This window comes from Chlorocebus sabaeus, chromosome 4 (genome assembly GCF_047675955.1).
Source record: "Chlorocebus sabaeus isolate Y175 chromosome 4, mChlSab1.0.hap1, whole genome shotgun sequence".
NCBI lineage: Eukaryota > Metazoa > Chordata > Mammalia > Primates > Cercopithecidae > Chlorocebus > Chlorocebus sabaeus.
This window is the reverse complement of record NC_132907.1, coordinates 15,285,800-15,304,265: the sequence shown is the minus strand read 5'-3', so window position 1 is coordinate 15,304,265 and position 18,466 is coordinate 15,285,800. Positions and strand designations below refer to the sequence as shown.

The following is an 18,466-nucleotide window of genomic DNA, read 5'->3' as shown; positions in this document are numbered from 1 at the left end:
TTTGAGATGGAATTTCGCTCTGTCACCCAGGCTGGAGTGCAGTGGCGCAATCTCGGCTCACTGCAACCTCCGCCTCCCAGGTTCAAGCAATCCTCCTGCCTCAGCCTACCAAGTAGCTGGGATTACGGGAGCCCGTTACCATGCCTAATTTTTGTATTTTTAATAGAGGCAGAGTTTCACCATATTGGCCAGGCTGGTCTAGAGCTCCCAACCTCAGGTGATCCACCTGCCTCAGCCTCCCAAACTGCTGCAATTGCAGGCCTGAGCCACCACACCTGGTCTTTAAAATAAATTTTTACATAGTCAAAAACATCTAAAAATCTAAAAATCTAAAAATCCACAGTTTTACTTGAGCTTTCAGACAAAAAAAAAAAAGGCAGATTCTCAGAATGACAAATATGTTTATTCTTTGTATAAGTCATATTATAATATAAATTGTAAGTCATAATTCTGATTTATATCTTGACTAGATTTTAAAAAGAAATACGATCTAGTGAAAAGGAAAGAGAAGACTTTTTGCAGCTTAGTCCAAACTGAAGTAGAAACTCAGGTTCCTTTTAAGTGATGAAATTGAAGCAGTTTCATATTGGATAAGAGATGAGCCAAATGACGAACATTTCACCTCCAGAATATTCTTCACTAAAAATGTACTTAATAAGCAAATGAAAAGAAAATAATTTCTAATAGATTTTTTATTGTGCACACAGAAAATTTACGATCTTAACCATTTTTAAGTGTACAGTTCAGTAGTGTTAAATGTATTCATATTGTTGTGAAACAGATCTCCAGAACTTTTCCCTCTTGCAAAACTGAAACTCTATACCCATTAAACTACAAACATTCAGTGAAAACAAGTGGGTTCCAATATAGATTCTATAAATACTGAAATGTGTGCCCTTAAGTTTCTAACTGCTTTTGCCTCAGATTCTTTGTCCACAATATGGAGTACAATATCTACCTCATGGGGACAGCAAGATGATGAATGAAGTCATTAGCAGAACATCATTATGTTCCCTGGTCATTCAAATATGTTAATAGTTTACTAAGAAATTATACACTGGCCCTTTATCTTTTTTAGAAGACCAAAGATTTTTTTAAAAAGTAATAATAATGACTAATATTTTCATGGGGCAGAATTATTGCCCTCAAAAGCAAACACAAAACAATCCATGCGACTGCCAAGCCAAATGAATCTTTGGCAATATCCTATGGAAAAATATCTTTACTTACGCCAAGTAAAAGATTTCCTGGCTGCCTTAACAAGCTTCAGGCAAAAATGTTTATCTACTTCTAGTGTTGCAGTAGCCATTTCAGTAAAGAACCCTAAACACCACAAAGCCAATTACCTTACTCAAATAAAGTTCAATTAATAGGATTTTCTTCAATTTCCAGGTTTCAACACATCTATAGAAGAGATTATCATCCAAGTTAAAAGATATTCTTTCCTTTCCCTTAAGAATAACAAACCAGTAATTTGTAGATTACTTGGGAAGAATCATACCCAAAATTTTGTTTCTCTCCTCTGTTGCTTATGTAAGATATGACAGTGATAAGATAAACCCCAAACAGAATCTTTTATTATAATACTGCTATAATAAATTATATAATAATGTAATTGATATTATAATATTAACTTAAACAGAGAAATGAAAAGTTTTATCTTCATTTCAATTATATCAGGAGAACAAAAACTTCCGCTGCTTCATCACTGAAGTGCACTGAGGCATTGGATTTCAAGGCCTTAAAGTGGGCTTCAAAAGACGGTCTTTGATTTGCTGCCTTATATCAAATCAAGGTTACCTCTAATATCATCCACCTATGTGAATTAGAAGGTCTTAATAGTAATCCTTGAAATGCTACATTAAAAGGAAAACATAATGAGAACCATAATGTACATTTATTTCAGAAACTAAAATATGCAAAAATTAATAGCATATGATGTTAAACCATCTGGTTCTTCAATTTTAAAAAATCCTTTCTCAGTTTCTAAATATGAAAACTATAATTCTCTTTTTTCAGATTGAAGTGGTAATCCATGATCTATAATATGAATAAATACTTCAATATAAACATATACTAAAAATTAATAGTCTTTATGGAACAGAGTAACAATAATTTACAGTCTGGAATCCAACACGTCCAATAAATAGTAACACCAATGCACTCTGTAAATTTACTGTCAACATCTTTTCATAATGTTTTAAATAAAATGATTTTGCTTTTACACATTCAGTTATCAAAACTCTACTAAGATTAAATGGAATCGCTCTAACTTAATTTTTTTACCTAAATTCTAAATCATAATCTACCAGAAGAAATGACAATTTGCTTGTTTTTCCTATATTTTTGCTTTTTATAAGAACTTCCTTTTTTCACGGGTACAATAAATTACATATGCAAATAAATAAAAGCAAAACAGGCATCTGAATGTTGCTTTTATATGTGGTATAATGCTTTGCAGCCTGGTTACTCCGGGTGGGTAATACAGAAGAAATCATGACTACAGGTTAAAATGAGTTTTGTGCAAGTGCACCTATCACAAAAGCAAAGTATCTTATGCCCTTTCTAGTAAATATACTTTTTTAAAAAAAGATGCCGATACCACCACTACCACCACCCACCCCCCTTCTAGTCCCACACCCCCTGCTCAACTATTTTGGAAGTCTTGTGCACTGCTGGGTAAGTGATCTCTTGTCATTTTAGACAATTAGAAAACAGTACATTTTGTAAAAATGATTTCTGCCTTTTAAAAAGTTGAATAAGTTTCCCATTACGGAAAGGAAAGAGGTCTTAGAAAGTAATTCAAAGTTATAAGGCCCTCCAATTTGGGTAACGTCAAAAGATTTAAAGTTCTAAAATATTTCAATAAACTTGTTTGTTAAATATTGTAGCCTTCCTAGGGAAAATAAATAGGCCCAGAACCCTCCAATAATAGATAAAAATCTTATTAAGCTCATTTTAGTGTCAAGCAGCATGATAACTGACAGGGAAAAAAACATGAAGGCTCCAACAATCTCAGGATTTCACTCAATGCAAAATGCACCTTGGAAGTCAGTTATATTGACTAATAGAAAAGAACTAATCACACAGTAATAAACAAATATAGAGGGAAAAGAGAGATACTTCTCTAACTTTCAAACAACAGAAAATGAGTGTCTCAGCCATGGTAACTTATGGTTGTAGGGATTCCCATCAATACATCAACAGCTAGGGAAAAAAAGGTCAGAAACCCCCATTAAAGCCACACGGGGGAAACTCATTGGTCTTAAAACTGAAATAGTCTCACTAGTAAGCTACATATTTCAAAAAATATGTATTATAATCTATCCAGATTGGATTACTTAAAATCAAACAGCCCCAGGAATTGTTGTCTTTAATCCTCCAACTTTGTTGACAAATCATATCTGTTATAAAATCTAAAAAATTATTAATCCTATATTTGATTCCCTTTTGCTTTCTATATAACTCACCTTGATCGGACCAAATGCCATAATTAGACAGTACTGTAGTTCTCTCTCAGTACAGTGGCTATAGCAATATAACTTAGGAAATTGAAAACTTCCCATAAGCCTCCGTTACAGTCGCTAGTTTTGTCTGAATAGGGCCCTGAATACTAAATAGCACTTATTTCAAATAGTTAAATGTACATGCATTTAAAAAGATACGAAACTATTCTCTTCTCTGTCAAAGGAAAGGAAGTCCAAAAATTTTCAAAGTATCATCAGCTATCCGAAAAAAATCAAAGGTAACTACAGAAACAATCAGAAATATGCAAGTTGTACCACAAATAACTCCTTATTTAAAGTAAATGGACAAAAGAATGACATTTTCTGATCAGAATCAAGAGTCAAAGCCCTTTGTTTTATTTGGGTTAAAGCTACTTATGTGAATTGGTAGACATGGAAAATTGACATTAACTTATACTTGTTTCTTTGCCTTTTATAATTCCTTAAATACACAGATAAAAACACCATTACTTAATTTGTTGTATTACTTCTATATTAACAAAAAAAAACTTTCATATTAAGAAAAAATGTGATAAGTAAAATGAATAACATAACAAAGTATCTTTAAGCAATCTTTAATACCTTAAAGGGCTGGCAAAACTAAACTATTTTTCACTTTGGTTTCAGTTTGCAGTTTGACACAATTTCTCAGGTATATTCTAAATGACACCAGGCCACAACAACACATACACAATTCCTAAACACTTCAAAGCTCCTAGACTTGTCAGAAGACAAGCAAAACAGACAAGAAGTATATATCCATAACATAAACAAATCCCAGTACACACCATATAGATAATCAACTAGCAAAGGAAAATGGAAGCCAGTGCAATCATTGTCTCTCCTACCAATAACTAGCTAATTTACAATTAATACCAAGATCATTACCTTTATTGAAGATTTTTCAAATAATGTCACTTTATTCCAGTTACCAAGAGAAAAATCAAGTTGACCTGCATATGCTCCTCATTGCCGATTTTAAATGAATATAAGCATGCTAAATTAATGATCAAAGCACTTAAGAATTTTGCTTAGAACAGCAATGGCTGTAAACTTTACTTAATTCCTCTCATGCTGAATGTTGCAAATTATATTAAATACATAGAGATAAACCTAATTTATTGTATCTTTGATAACTACAACAAAAAATAAATAGCCCTAAATACTATCAGTTGCATTTCAAAGCTCTGATAAGACAATCACGAGATTTGTGTAAAAGTCAAATATACTATTAGTAATATATTACATAGAACTTTGTTTTAATTACTTAAATTTTAAATTTAAATACAGTCATCCTTCCATATCCATAGGGGGTTTGTTCCAGGGCCACTCCCCACCCACTGCAGACACCAAAATCAATGGATGCTCAAGTCCCTTATATAAAATGGTGCAGCACTTGCATATAAACTATGTACATCCTTCCCTATACTTTAAATCATCTCTAGATTACTTATAACACCTAATACAATATAAATGCTATGTAAACAGTTCTTATACTGTATTGTTTAGAAACTAATGATAAGAAGAAAAGTCTACACTGATCAGCGAATATGAAACCATCCATTTTTGATTTTCGAGTATTTTTGATCCACTGTTGATTGAATCCTCAGATGTAGAACCTACAGATAGAAAGGACTGATTGTATATTTTTAAATAATAAGATAATTTTAATAAAGAATTCATGCTTTACAAATGATAATTTACAACATTTTATAAACTTCCCTATTGACAGAGAAAAATATTAATTTTATCATAAAATAGAACATCGATAATAAACCATACTTTATATCACTTCTATATGTACATTTGCTTTCCTCTGAGGTTAAGCTTATCCTCTTAAAAATGACAAAAGGCATTTATCAATCCATCTGTGTTTTGTTACACCTGGGTAAAATGAAATGAGTATTTCAGATTATTTGTTTCTTGTTCTCAGGTTGCTAGAAAACGAACTCTGACCAAGTCGCTTCCCAATCTTAGAGTGGGCCCCACTGGCCTCAGGATGAGTTCAGAATTCTTAGGCTGGCTTTCAAGAATTAGTCATTGCTTATTTCTGTAGCCTCTACCACTTTTCCAAAAACATCCTACTACCCTGAAACACACGCGCGCGCACACACATACACTACAGCACTACTGAATACTTTGCTTCTAGAAACTATCACCGTCTCTCTCACTTCTGGACTTCTTCCAAGCGCAAAATTGGCCCTATGCCAAAAGCCCTGTTTGGTTTTCTGGCAGGGTTTTCCTTGCCCACTGCCTTATACTGTGCCTGGCACAGAGCAGGATGCTGAAAAAAGTAGTTAATGAATAAATGAATAGTAAGTGAATTTAAACTTTTTTTAAAAACTTGTTTTTGAGGGAGGTATTCATTGGAACTTGGAAATCGATACATGCTCACAAATGTTATCTTTTGTTGCCTTTCTCCTGGTATTTAAAAGGGTGCTTTTTAGTCAAGTGGCTTTGATTTTTTTCTTATTAAATAATATCAAAATCTGTATATGCATGTATGGATATTAAAAAGTCTAGAAGGTTATTTTTATTTTCTTCATTTTTGCTTATCTGTATCTTTAAATTTTTCTTCTTGGAATATTTATTACTCAAATGATAAAAGGTATTTTAAAGAGTACTAGTAAGCTAATCAAATGAACTCAATTGTTGCTCTGTAAATACGGGCTTTAGGTATTCTCATTTGTCTCTTCTACCAATTTAAAAAGTAGAAAGGAAATTTAGAGATACAATTCTAAAGAAAAGTTAGAGTTGGCTAACCAAGGGAGAGTTAAAAAATAATTTCCCATCAAACTTTTGCTTTACAGGCTAATAGCCTGATTGGTAGCCAGGGTGGGCAGCTATTAATTTAGTTTTCTTCATTGTACCACAGTTATTTTCTAGTCATCGCTTTGAAATGATCCCTTTAATTCTAATCTCCTACAATTCAAAAAGGTTTTAAAAATCAGTTGACAAAAGGTAGCAAGTGTAATCCATCTCAAAAATCACTTTTTAAAAATTCATACACTCAGTCACTTTCAACACCCATCTAACTAAAGCTAAAAACCACTTCACCTATTGGTTTTCCTTTCCATGTCCCCTGTAGCATCCCATTATTGTCATCCTTTAATGATAATAAAAGTGGTTTAAAATACTTTGGAGTTCACAAAACCTCTTTACAACACAATAAAACCAAAAAATATTCCCTCAACTATTGCCCCTCCTTGCAAAATTCTCCAATTAAAAAAAAAAAAAAAAAGGAAGGTATGTCCCCTTCCAGTTAAGTCTTCTCTCTATGCTTCCTTTCTCCAGTGAAGGCTGTCCACATTTGACATCTCCACCACCTCATCTTATATCAATTTCCCAAAACACTGTATGCTAACTTGAGTTCACGCCACTGAAACTGTCCTCCCTGAGGTCACAGATGGTTTCTTAAAAACTCAGCCCTGTTTGGCTGGGTGTGGTAGCTCACACCCGTAATCCCAGCACTTTGGGAGGCCGAGGCAGGCGGATCACGAGGTCAGGAGATTGAGACCATCGTGGCGCTAACACGGTGAAACCCGTTTCTACTAAAAATATAAAATACACACACACAAAAATTAGCTGGGCGTGGTGGTGGGTGCCTATAGTTCCAGTTACTCAAGAGGCTGAGGCAGAAGAATGGCATGAATCCGGGAGGCTGAGCTTGCAGTGAGCGGAGATCACTCCACTGCACTCCAGCCTGGGCGACAGAGTGAGACTCCATCTCAAAACAAAACAAAACCAAACCTCAGCCCTGTTTAACCTTCTTGTTCATTCTACAAATCTGGCATGGTAACTCACCCTTCCATTCTCACTACTCCCTTTTCTTGATTTCTGTTGATGCCAGTCCTTTATCGTTTCCCTCATATGTCTCTGTTCTTCTCTATCTCAATTTCAAACTCTTATTCCACCTATACCTTAAATATTCCCTGAACTTCCATCTCTGATTTCCTCACACTTTCTCCCTGCACATTCCCATGAAGAATGGCTTTATCCCCATTTCATGCCTTCAAATGGTATAAGATGCAAAAACAAATGGGCCATACGTAAGTAGCCAAAACAAGCAAAACTGATCTATGCTGTTAAAAATCAAGCAAGGTAGGTAGCACATATGAAGTTTCCGGAGTGCTGGTAATGTTCTTTTTCTTGATGTGGGTACTTGGTTACACTGGTGTGTTCAGTTTGTGAAAACTCATCAAATTTACACGTTTAGGATATATGCACTTTTCTGTATGAATGTCAGATTTCAATCGGGGTTTTTTTTTTTTAAAGAGAGAAATAATAAACTAAACCTTGAGTTCAGATTCCAGCTCTAACATGTGTGCTTTGGCTAAATTACTTACCCTATTAAAGCCTTAGTTTCCTCACACTTATCCTTTCTCAATTCTTTATCTCCAGCCTAGACTTCTTCCATGAACTCAAAAGCTACATATCCAAGTTCCTCCCAAACTTCTCCATCGCTAGGTCTTAATGACATCTCAAACTAAACTCATCATCTTCCTCCTTACACATTTACAATTACCTGTTCCTCTTCCTGTATCCCAAAGTCTATGACTAAAACTTCTATCAACAATTGCAGCCGTCTTTAAAAATCCTGATTTTCACACGTAGGCCACCAGATCTGATCTATTCTACATTCTGAAATGTCCACTGTATTGGTGTAGAAAAATGATGACACTATAAGCATTTGTATTGTTATAGCAATTGCTTCCTAATGGATCTATCTCCCCTTTTACTCCACGCTCCACATGATTTCCAAAACAATTCTTCTAAAATGTACCTCAGACGGTGTAATTTTTCTGCTTAAAATTGCTTATCTCGGGGCGGGCACGGTGGCTCAAGTCTGTAATCCCAGCAATTTGGGTGGCTGAGGTGGGTAGATGACTTGAGGTCTGGAGTTTGAGACCAGCCTGGCCAACACAGTGAAACCTCGTCTCTACTAAAAATACAAAAATTAGCCGGGCATGGTGGCGCATGCCTGTAGTCCCAGCTACTTGGGAGGCTGAAGCAGGACAATTGCTTGAACCCAGGAGGTGGAGGTTTCGGTGAACCGAGATCGCACCATTGCACTCCAGCCTGGTGACAAGAGTGAGACGCCGTCTCCAAAAAACAAAAACAAAAACAAAAATTTGTTTATCTCCCAGGTCAAGTTGTCATTTAAGGCTGTTCTTGAAATAGCTCGTATTCAATCTGCCAGATTTATCCCTACAAGCTTTATTGTAGTTCACCAAATATATCATACCTTTTAATGCCTTCATGTTGCTGTACATGCTTCTCTCTCTGGCTAGAATACCCTTTACTTGCCCCATCTTCCAAGTTGACTAATGCTAGCCTCTCAATAAACATCCTCTTAGAAATATTTCCTGACAGTCTCACAGCCCTAGGCTAGATTCAATGCCTTTTTTCAGGAATCCCATAGCACCTTCAGCATACCCATTATAGTGCTTGCTAATCAGTGTGGTAGTGGCTGATAGTGAGGCCCCTCTGAATGGGGAGTTCCTGATGGGCAGATTGCCAGGTTATTAAGATCTAACTCAGGAAGGCTCAACAGAGGCTGACATGTAACAGACGATTAACATTTTTTTAATGAATAACGGAGTGGGGAGATAGCAGAATAAATATGATTCCCATCTCATAAAATATATATATACATTTACAGTATAAAATAGTTAACAAGTTTTAAAAACATTTTAAATGCTATTTTGGCAAAATCCAGCCTTTTAAGAAGCTCTCTTAGGCTATTCTATACAATTATTATTCTGTACAATTCTATATGATTCTATACAATTAACCCTTCAAGGGAGTCATTCTGCTATTCTGCTGGGGACCTGATACAAACCCAAGCGCATTTTGTCAGCCAGCAGCATTTTTGCCAGTACTTTCTATGTTATCTTGTCAATGATTACTCTTGTCGATTATACTCCTATCTTATAGAAAAGCATCAACAACCTTTAATAGTTCAGTAAAAACTTGCCTATACCCTAATCTTTCTGGCACTGAAATCGTAAGTCCAACTCACTTACTTACATAATTGACTCAGTAAAATCTGAATTCAAAATTAATTACTAAGTCATTCCCAAGATGAACACCTACCTGAAAACTACTATCAATATATACACACATATACATATGTGTGTATATGTATGTGTAATATATCTGATAGCTAGAAAATCACTCAAGTTTTTCCATTACAATATTGCTAAGTGAAGGAATAACAGTATCAGTCACTAAGTTTAAACCAGGGTTAAAAAAAAAAAGTACTGAAACACCTTAATAGCTTCCCAGGATAGCTATCGCTTAAATATACTGATAATGTATAATCATCAAATAATTTTAATCCAATTATAAATGACAAATAGCATATAACGATGTGAAAAAAATAAAACAAAGAAATTATTTCTATTTTTTCTAATAGCCAGTATTACAGAAATGACTAGGTAACAGTACCAATATGATTGTACTGCTGCTCCTGTATCACATGGAGTTTCCCAGGTGCCCTTGTCCAGAAACAAAACAAAAAAGTCCAACAGGCCATATGCTGCTTGGAAGAGACAACAAAAGAGACTCATAATTATAGGATCCTTTTTTCCCAGATATCACATATTCCTGACTCCAAAGTTTAAAGTAACTTATGCCGGATTACTCTGCCTCTAGTTACAGAATGAGAAACAGCTCTATCTGAAATTATAACCTGAGTTCCTAATTGGCATCTTCCTCTCTGGTGAGCACCTACATCCATGTTGTTAAATCTCAGATACCAGCCAAAGAATCTGTAGCTATCTGTGGGGCACTTCTGGTACCTATAATTCTATCCCCCTTTCTAGCAGATATAAAATGCTTCTAATCTTCCCTTAACTTCTTAACCTCTATTGCCTCCCACTCCAACTAAAAATGGTGAATATGTACATTCCCCTCCCATCATACCTTTTAATGCCTTCGTGTTGCTGTGCATGCTTCTCTCTCTGGCTAAAATACCCTTTACTTGCCCCATCTTCCAAGTTGACTAATGCTAGCCTCTCAATAAACATCCTCTTAGAAATATTTCTTGACAGTCTCACAGCCCTAGGCTAGATTCAATGCCTTTTATCAGGAATCCCATAGCACCTTCAAGCCACCTCCCACAACTTCCATTACAATTTCTCCCCCATGTTAAGCGATGAAATATACTGAGTCAAAATAGTTAAAATGGGCAGTGCAGTCAGAAACCTGAGTTTGAATCCAGACTATACAATTTACTCTGTGGCCCTGGACAAAATACACAACCTCTGAGACTCAGTTTCTCCATATGTAAAATGGGGATTATATCTACTTTATGAAGTTGCTATAGGGATTAAGCTATCAAAAGCAGCCAGCCACAAAAAGACAAATACTGTATGATCCCACTTATATGAGATACCTTGACTAGTCAAATTCTTGGAGACAGAAAATAGAATGGTAGTTGTCAAGGGCACAGAGAAGGCGAGAGTGGGGAGTGATTGTTTAATGGGTGCAGAGTTTCAGTCCGGAAACATGAAAAAGTTCTAGAGATGGAGAATGGCGATGGCTGTACCATAATGTGAATGCACTTAATGCCACCGAACTGTACACCTAAAAATGGTTAAAATGGTAAATTTTAGGTTACATATATTTTACCACATTAAAAAAGAAAGAGAACATTCTCTCAACAATTCATACTGAAAGACTTTTCCTCCCTTGTTAGAGAGAGGTATAAAAGCAAAAAAAAACCTTACCTTTCCCTACCCCTAATCCAGCACTCCAAATTGAAGCTAAATGGCAAAGGAATAAAAAAGAGTTCACTGATAAAAATTAGCCTGTCTTAACAAATTCAAAACCCAAAACTATCCTAAGTCCCATACCTAGCCACTTAAGTAATAAAAGCATAAGGATTTCAAACAAAAATCAGCGTTTAGTCATGATGTGGCACTTCTGGAGGTAAATAATTTTACAGATTGTGTTTAACACACTATAACAATATTTTTTGTTTAATGAAAGTACTGACATAAACTTTTAACTATCATCTAATCTATGCTTCTCTGTTGAATCAAATCCACACTTAAACCTTCTTAAATATATATGAATCTCTCATCATAAAAGAGGCAGCTGTAGCATAATGAAAGGAATACTGACCTTGGAACCAAAAAACTCTAAATATGGCTCAGGTCTGCCACATATTATCTGTATTACTCTAGCTGCATAAGTCAATCTCCATTTATAAATATTACTAGTCAATGGAAATACCACCTAGTTCATACGATTATAGTGTGACTTAAGTAAAACAAAGTACTATACATTAAAATATTTTGAAAATTATAAAGTACAATTTCATTTATATTAAATTTAACACGAAGAAAATGAAAAAAATTCTGTCAAAAATTCACATTAAAAATATACACACATTTCATAATATAATCTTCCATAGTCCTGAAATTCACAGAAAGAATACTAAATGCCCATATTATAGAAAAATGTTTTTTAGAAATTACATTAATTTTTACACCAAATACTAGGCGTATTGGGGAGAAAATGAGCTAGATATGGTGATTTGACACATTTCCAATTCATTACATCCTTAACTCATTTATTCCACAAATACATAATCACAAATCTTGCAACCACTGTGCTAAGCAGTGGGAATATGATGGTAAAGAAGACACCATGGTCCTTGCCCTCCTGGAGTTTCCAGTCTAACTGGAAGATGAGGCATTAAACATCATACAAATGGCCAGGCTTGGTGGCTCACGCCTGTAATCCTAGCACTTTGGCAGGCCGAAGCAGGTGGAATATCTGAGGTCAGAAGTTCGAGTCCAGCCTGGCCAACATGGTGAAACTCCCTCTCTACTAAAAATACAAAAATTAGCCAAGTGTGGTGGTGCATGCCTGTAATCCCAGCTACTAGGGAGGCTGAGGTAGGAGAATCGTTGAACCCAGGGGGTGGGTGGAAGTTGCAGTGAGCCAGGATTGCGCCACTTCACTCCAGCCTGGGCAAAAGAGCAAAACTCTGCCTCAAAAAAATAATAATAATACAAATAATTTGTTATTTATAATAAATGTAAAAAAGAAATAAGAAAGAGTCTGCTATGAGGGTATCCAATCTAATCTAGAAGGTTTAGGAAAAATAATGCCAATTGTACCAACCTCTGCTAACCCAGTAGGCTGTAAGTGTTCAATAAATCTTACTCGTTTCTATCATCATCATTATAAAAGCCCCACTGTCCTTTAGAACAAGTTTATCTTTAGGGTTTGAAAGATAAAAGACATCAATCCTATTATCTAGGAAGATCAGATAAACTGAACCCAACACCCAATTCCTCCATTTTCAAAACAAAACCAGGGAAGTATAGCTTCTTCATCCCAATTTTCACTCACATTTAACATATCCTTGAGCAATTACGTTGATGCTGAGAAGTTTCCTCAATAGTTTAGACATGCCTGATATATTGTAACCTGGTCTTTCTATGGCTGGTTCTTTCAAAATTACTCAGTTCTCCGCTTAAATGTCCTCTCCTCCAAGAACCTTCCCCTGAGTACCCAATCTAACATAGCCTCCCAATCATTCTTTACACTACATCACACTATTTTATTATAGTATATATGACTATTTGAAGTTGCCTAGTACATTTATTTGCTTATTATTATATATTTCTCCTTCAAACTTGAAAGTCTCACGAAAGCAGGGATTCATTTTATTCTCCCTATATCCTCAAAATTCTCCCTAGATCCCAAGTTTTGTTTAGGTAGTTCACGTGAGCCAATTATGGTAATCCCATTACATCTAGCATAATTTGTTTAGGGGAAGAAATTTTGTAGTTCTCTCTAATAAGGGGTAAGAAGATGTCTCCTAAGCAACTTCAATAAAAAGTTTTCCTCCCTGATTGATGAGACACAAAGAAAGAAAAACCCTGTCCTTCTTCCTGCCTTTACACTTGAGTGTGCAAGGGAGTGATGCTGGGAACCTGAGGCAGCCTGCTACATTCTTGAGAGGAAGACCATGAGGATGGCAGAGAACCTGATCCTGAACCCTGATGTTCTTGACTCAATGAATCAACTCTTACACTACCACTTCTAGAATCCAAGACATCCTGTTATGTGAGATTTACTTTTAAACCTGATCAATTAAGCTGTTTTCTGTCTCCTGTTTTGATACGTGAAGCCAAAAGCCTAATAAACTCAAGCCTCTATTTCTTCTACAACATTAAGAGAAAATAGTACCTACAGCCTACTGGATTTGAGGGGATTAAACGAGATAATGCAGACAAGTGTCAAACAAACAAGATACTCAAATGATAGCACTGCTGTTAATATTACTATTAAGCAATAATTTTCTATGATAAAACTCCACAAACTCTTTATATACTATTTAGGACTTTGTTATTTTACAGAAAATACTCACTTTAATCCTATTTAAAATGAGTCATTTTTAATAGACTATTTACTTAGATTTCTTCCATTAATAAAGCAGCTCTTGGTTTTTTCTTATCTAAAATAGATAAATAAAAGGAGAATCAGGCAAATATCAGATCACTAAAATAAATCATATTAATTTCAGGTAAGAGCCTTTTTCTGGCATCAATTCCTCTCCACCTTACATGGACAGAGCCACATATATTTTCATCTATTATTCTTGCCTTTACAAATATTTCATCAGTATTTTAATATGCTGTAGATTCAAAAGTAATTAAAAATTAAAGCTATATTTGTAATTACAACCATACTCTTTAAAACCTACAATTACAAAAATATTTAAAACTAGAAAAAAAAACAAAAGGCTGTATTTTAGCCTCTACAATTTTTTTTCTGTGCTGAACTACTTGTTTGACATTATAGCCATGAAGCAAAATTAACAGAGAAGATCAAAAATAGGAGATTGCCAGGTCATTCGTTTATGCTCACTCTAGCTGAACTGTGATTTAAAATGTTAACAATGGCTCATTATTGTCTGAAAGCTGTTTAGGGTCATACATGAAATGTAATTAACATTCTTAAAGGAAAAGATGAGAGTAGTTTTGTCATTTCTAAAGAAGTGACACCGACTGAAGTTTGTCTTTAAAAAATGAACAAAACAGTAAATATTAATTACTCCACTGCATTGAGACTGCCCAGGCTGATTTGAGTTCAGATGAATTTTTGGTCCTATAATTATTAGAAAAACATTAATACTTCCACTTTTCAAAAATTCCTATTAACCTACATGACAAAAATTACCGTTTACCAATTATGACCAATCAGAAATGTTAAAGTTATCTGGAAAAACTCTATTCTTCCCTGGGTAGTCCATATTTCCACGTGTTTTTTAATGTTCTCACACAAGGAATAAAATATAGTTTGTAAAAGAGCCTCTGCTATTTCTCTAACTACTGAAAACATGCAAGACATTAATCTTGGTGGACCACCCTTCAGATCACCTTCTGTAGTATGTATAGGGTTTTAATCTAATAGTAACTCTCACAGTCCAAGTTATGCTAGGTTATACACTCATGTTAACAAAACCTTGCATGAATACATGTTACATTTGTAAAATACACATAAAGTTTGATAACATTTAAAATCGGAATATTACTTATATTCTAAATGCTTCAGATATTAACAAATGAATCTTATTCTATTGCTCCAATGCTATTTTAAGTCCACCCTTTCAGAAACAGTAAGTTCTTAATAATATTAACATTTTAGCATACGTTTACAGAGGCTCATGTCACTAGCATGCAAATATATAATCTGTAATTCCCATACCAATGGCAAAGCAATAACATACACACAATAATAGAGAATAACCTCATGTGTTCCAAAATAATTTTGAATTCCTATTTTTACATTACATATTCCCAGTAGTTCCATATCTTTCAAACTCAGTACTTTTGTCCTAATCCTATGTTCCAGGATTAATGCAATGGTTGCGATTTCTATGGAAGAAAGAAGATTCTAAATTTGAATTGTTTTTTCCTCAAATTTTTCTTTTAACTCTCAACTACTGAGGTGAAATATTAATAAACATTAATAAACTGCAACCTGGGTATTCCAGCCCGTGCCCCACAGAGTATGCTCTAATTTTAAAACAAAATAATTCTAGTAGTGATTAAAGATGAAAAGCATATTTGGTCTATTACTGCAGAACAACTAAAATGTAGTGATTTTGTCTGCATCCTAAATTGGTTTTATGTGGCAAACTGGCTTTGAAAGTATGAAACTAAAAACTTTCAACTTTTTTCTTTCACAGCTCTGAAAAAAAATTACAATATTACTACTACTACTAAGAATCACAATTAATCTCTGGATAAACAATACTGAAACTTAACTCTGAACATCTTACACAGATTCTTTCTTTAGATACATTCCTTAAAAATAGGGGTTTTTTTTGATACTTCTAAAATAACAGAGAAAGATCAATCAAAAGCTAACATGACATTTCGGATACAAGTTAAACAACTTGTATTTTGGGGGAACATCCTGGAGACTGAAAGGGGGAGGGGCAATTCAATATTTTATACAAAATTTCATTTCCATAAGATACTCCTTCATTAGTTTTGGAAATCCTGAATTGAGCCAGTTGCTGTCAAATAAGTTTCTGAAAAGATCTCTATTACTTTTCTTGCCGTATTCCTTCAGAAAACAAGAAAGGTTTGTCGTTTTTCTTTGCAGTGGGTACCTTAATGATGGGGGAATGCTTTAATTACTTTAATGGTAGAAGGGGAGAACAAGGTGATGCTGGCAGATATTAATCCCAATAAACTATTTTATATGAAGTGGCATTTAAATGTTCATTACACTATAACTACTTTGAAATAAGCATATGGTATTTGCTTCTTCGTATATTCAAGTACGATTGAAAATTTAAAAGCTGAACTTACTTTTCAGAGCTCAAGATTAGATAGTTTGATTCTTGTCGTTTCTGGCTAGTTTACTAAATAAAAGTCGACGCGTACTATGTGTATCTTCTATGTCCAACTTTGCTTTCTAGCACATTCATCTTTCTGTGCTATTACATAAAGAATCAAATTAGTTTAATAAAAAATTAGTATCACTACTCATCTATTTGCAGGTGCCAGTTACTCTTTCTGCAGTGTGGCATACTGTGTGGCTTTAAGTTTAGCAACATTTCATATAGGAATTATTCACAACTATTATGTTTAACTTTAAAACAAGTAATCAAACCAAATTCCTGGGGGGGAGAATCTGAAGAAACAAGTTTTCTTCATTATGTTAGGCTTCCAACTTTCACTCCTAAAATTTCTGTGCCTTCTCCCACACCATACACATATCTGCAAAGCATCAGGGTGCACCAGTGGTTAAGATTGCATATTTGATCAAATCTTTAAAGTCTGTTACATCTGATTATGTAATGCTGTTCCCTAAATCTGTAGCATCCTACCCTAGTTCAGGAAGACAATCTGGTACACTGAAAAATGTATCTTTCAGCTTCAACCACAGGTTCTAAAGTTAGAGAAATCTGTGTTAGAAACTCAGCTTTCCTATTTTCTAGCATGATATCCCTCGGTGAGTTCTTTAACCATTTAGGGCCTTAGTTTTCATATTTCTTTGATGGAGAAAAAAAAAAAAAGCACCTGTCTTGTAGATTTGTTGGGAGAATTAGAAAAAAAATATACATAAAACACTGAACATAGTGACTGGCACACAGGATGGCATATATATAATAGTTATTTTTGTTGTGTTGTTGTTTAGGGGTATTTCTGAAATACAACTAAACTAGAGAATGTGAAACTCAAACTTACAAGTCTTTATTTTGGAGGTCATTGAAAAAATTCCTTTGAGTCTAACATCTTCAATAACAATTATTGATGCTTTTGATATTAGAAGGCACCTTAATGTTCAAGATACCTCAGATAAGAAATTAGATCATCTCCTACCCTCAAGAAACTTATATTTTAGGGAAAGTTAGACATTAACAGCCAACCACAGTTATTTAATTACAACTGCGATTAGTGTTATAAAGCCTGCTAAAGGAAGAAATGACCCAGCAAGAGCAGAATTACAATTTCTACATCCCACCTCCCTCCAACGGTTTTCAATCACTCCCTCTATAATTAAGACTTGATCTGTTTTTCTTAAAATGACAGAGTAAGTAACTCATCTTACCCTGGTCATTTTTATGTTCAGAACTGTATACTGAAATTATAGGAATTATGTCAAACCAAGAATTCACTTCAAGTATTTCACATAGTGACTTCCTAATGAAAGACAAAACAAAGATCTAATACAGGTAAGCACTTGTCACCTATTCACTGTGAACTCATGTTAGAAAACACATTGCTTGATAGATTATAAAACCAATGTGCTTATTTCCTAAGCATGCCATTATTTATAATAATGACTCCTTTTGCAGAATGTTTTTGTTAAAATGCCTATTTGTTACGGAAAAAAAATTATTTCTGTGATTTTCAAGATAAGAACAGTTCTAATTTGCTTACTAAAGGTGAATTCTTCACCTTTTAAAATCTGTTACCTTAAAAATTAAGAACAAAAATCTGGTGACATCCATTTTAATGACTTCAAGATTCCTACCTTCAGATGTTAGTACAGTGTTGCAGAATAGTGCCATTAAAGTCCAAGTAAACATAAAGAGAAAAACCAAGAGATAAGATCAACTCTCCCACCAAAATGAAATTAAGTTTATTCTATAAGACAGAACCTACATCGATGTTTGTCTTAGATTCAAACAACATTCACCTAGAAATTAATGCAACGACAATTAACCCAGAACAGTCATTGTCAATTCTCCAAAAGCGGCCTCTTCACCTATATTTAGTTCATAAGGCAAACCAGTCAAGAATTCCTGCTGCCAACTGAAATGAATGGAAGAAACATATTTAAATCAAATAGCACCATCTAGCAGAACCCTCATCTGCTCACAAGAGTAGATCTTACTTGGTGTTCAGTTTAGTAGATTTGACAGCAAAGTGGCAATTACTTGTTTTCCTGATGGGAAATCACAGAATCAGAGT

At 34.5% G+C, this 18,466-nt stretch overlaps 1 protein-coding gene across 14 annotated transcripts in view; it reads right to left on the bottom strand.

The window, feature by feature from the left end:
* SSBP2 (single stranded DNA binding protein 2) overlaps positions 1-18,466 on the bottom strand; it is a 323,926-nt gene that overhangs the window by 303,180 nt on the left and 2,280 nt on the right. Inside the window, exon 1 of one of the 14 annotated variants that reach the window (XM_073014641.1) lies at positions 13,900-13,918. The exons of the other annotated variants lie outside the window; for them this stretch is intronic. The gene's annotated coding sequence lies outside the window, so the exon portion shown is untranslated. Of the gene's footprint in view, positions 1-13,899; positions 13,919-18,466 lie in introns of those variants that run through there. 14 annotated transcript variants of the gene reach the window in all.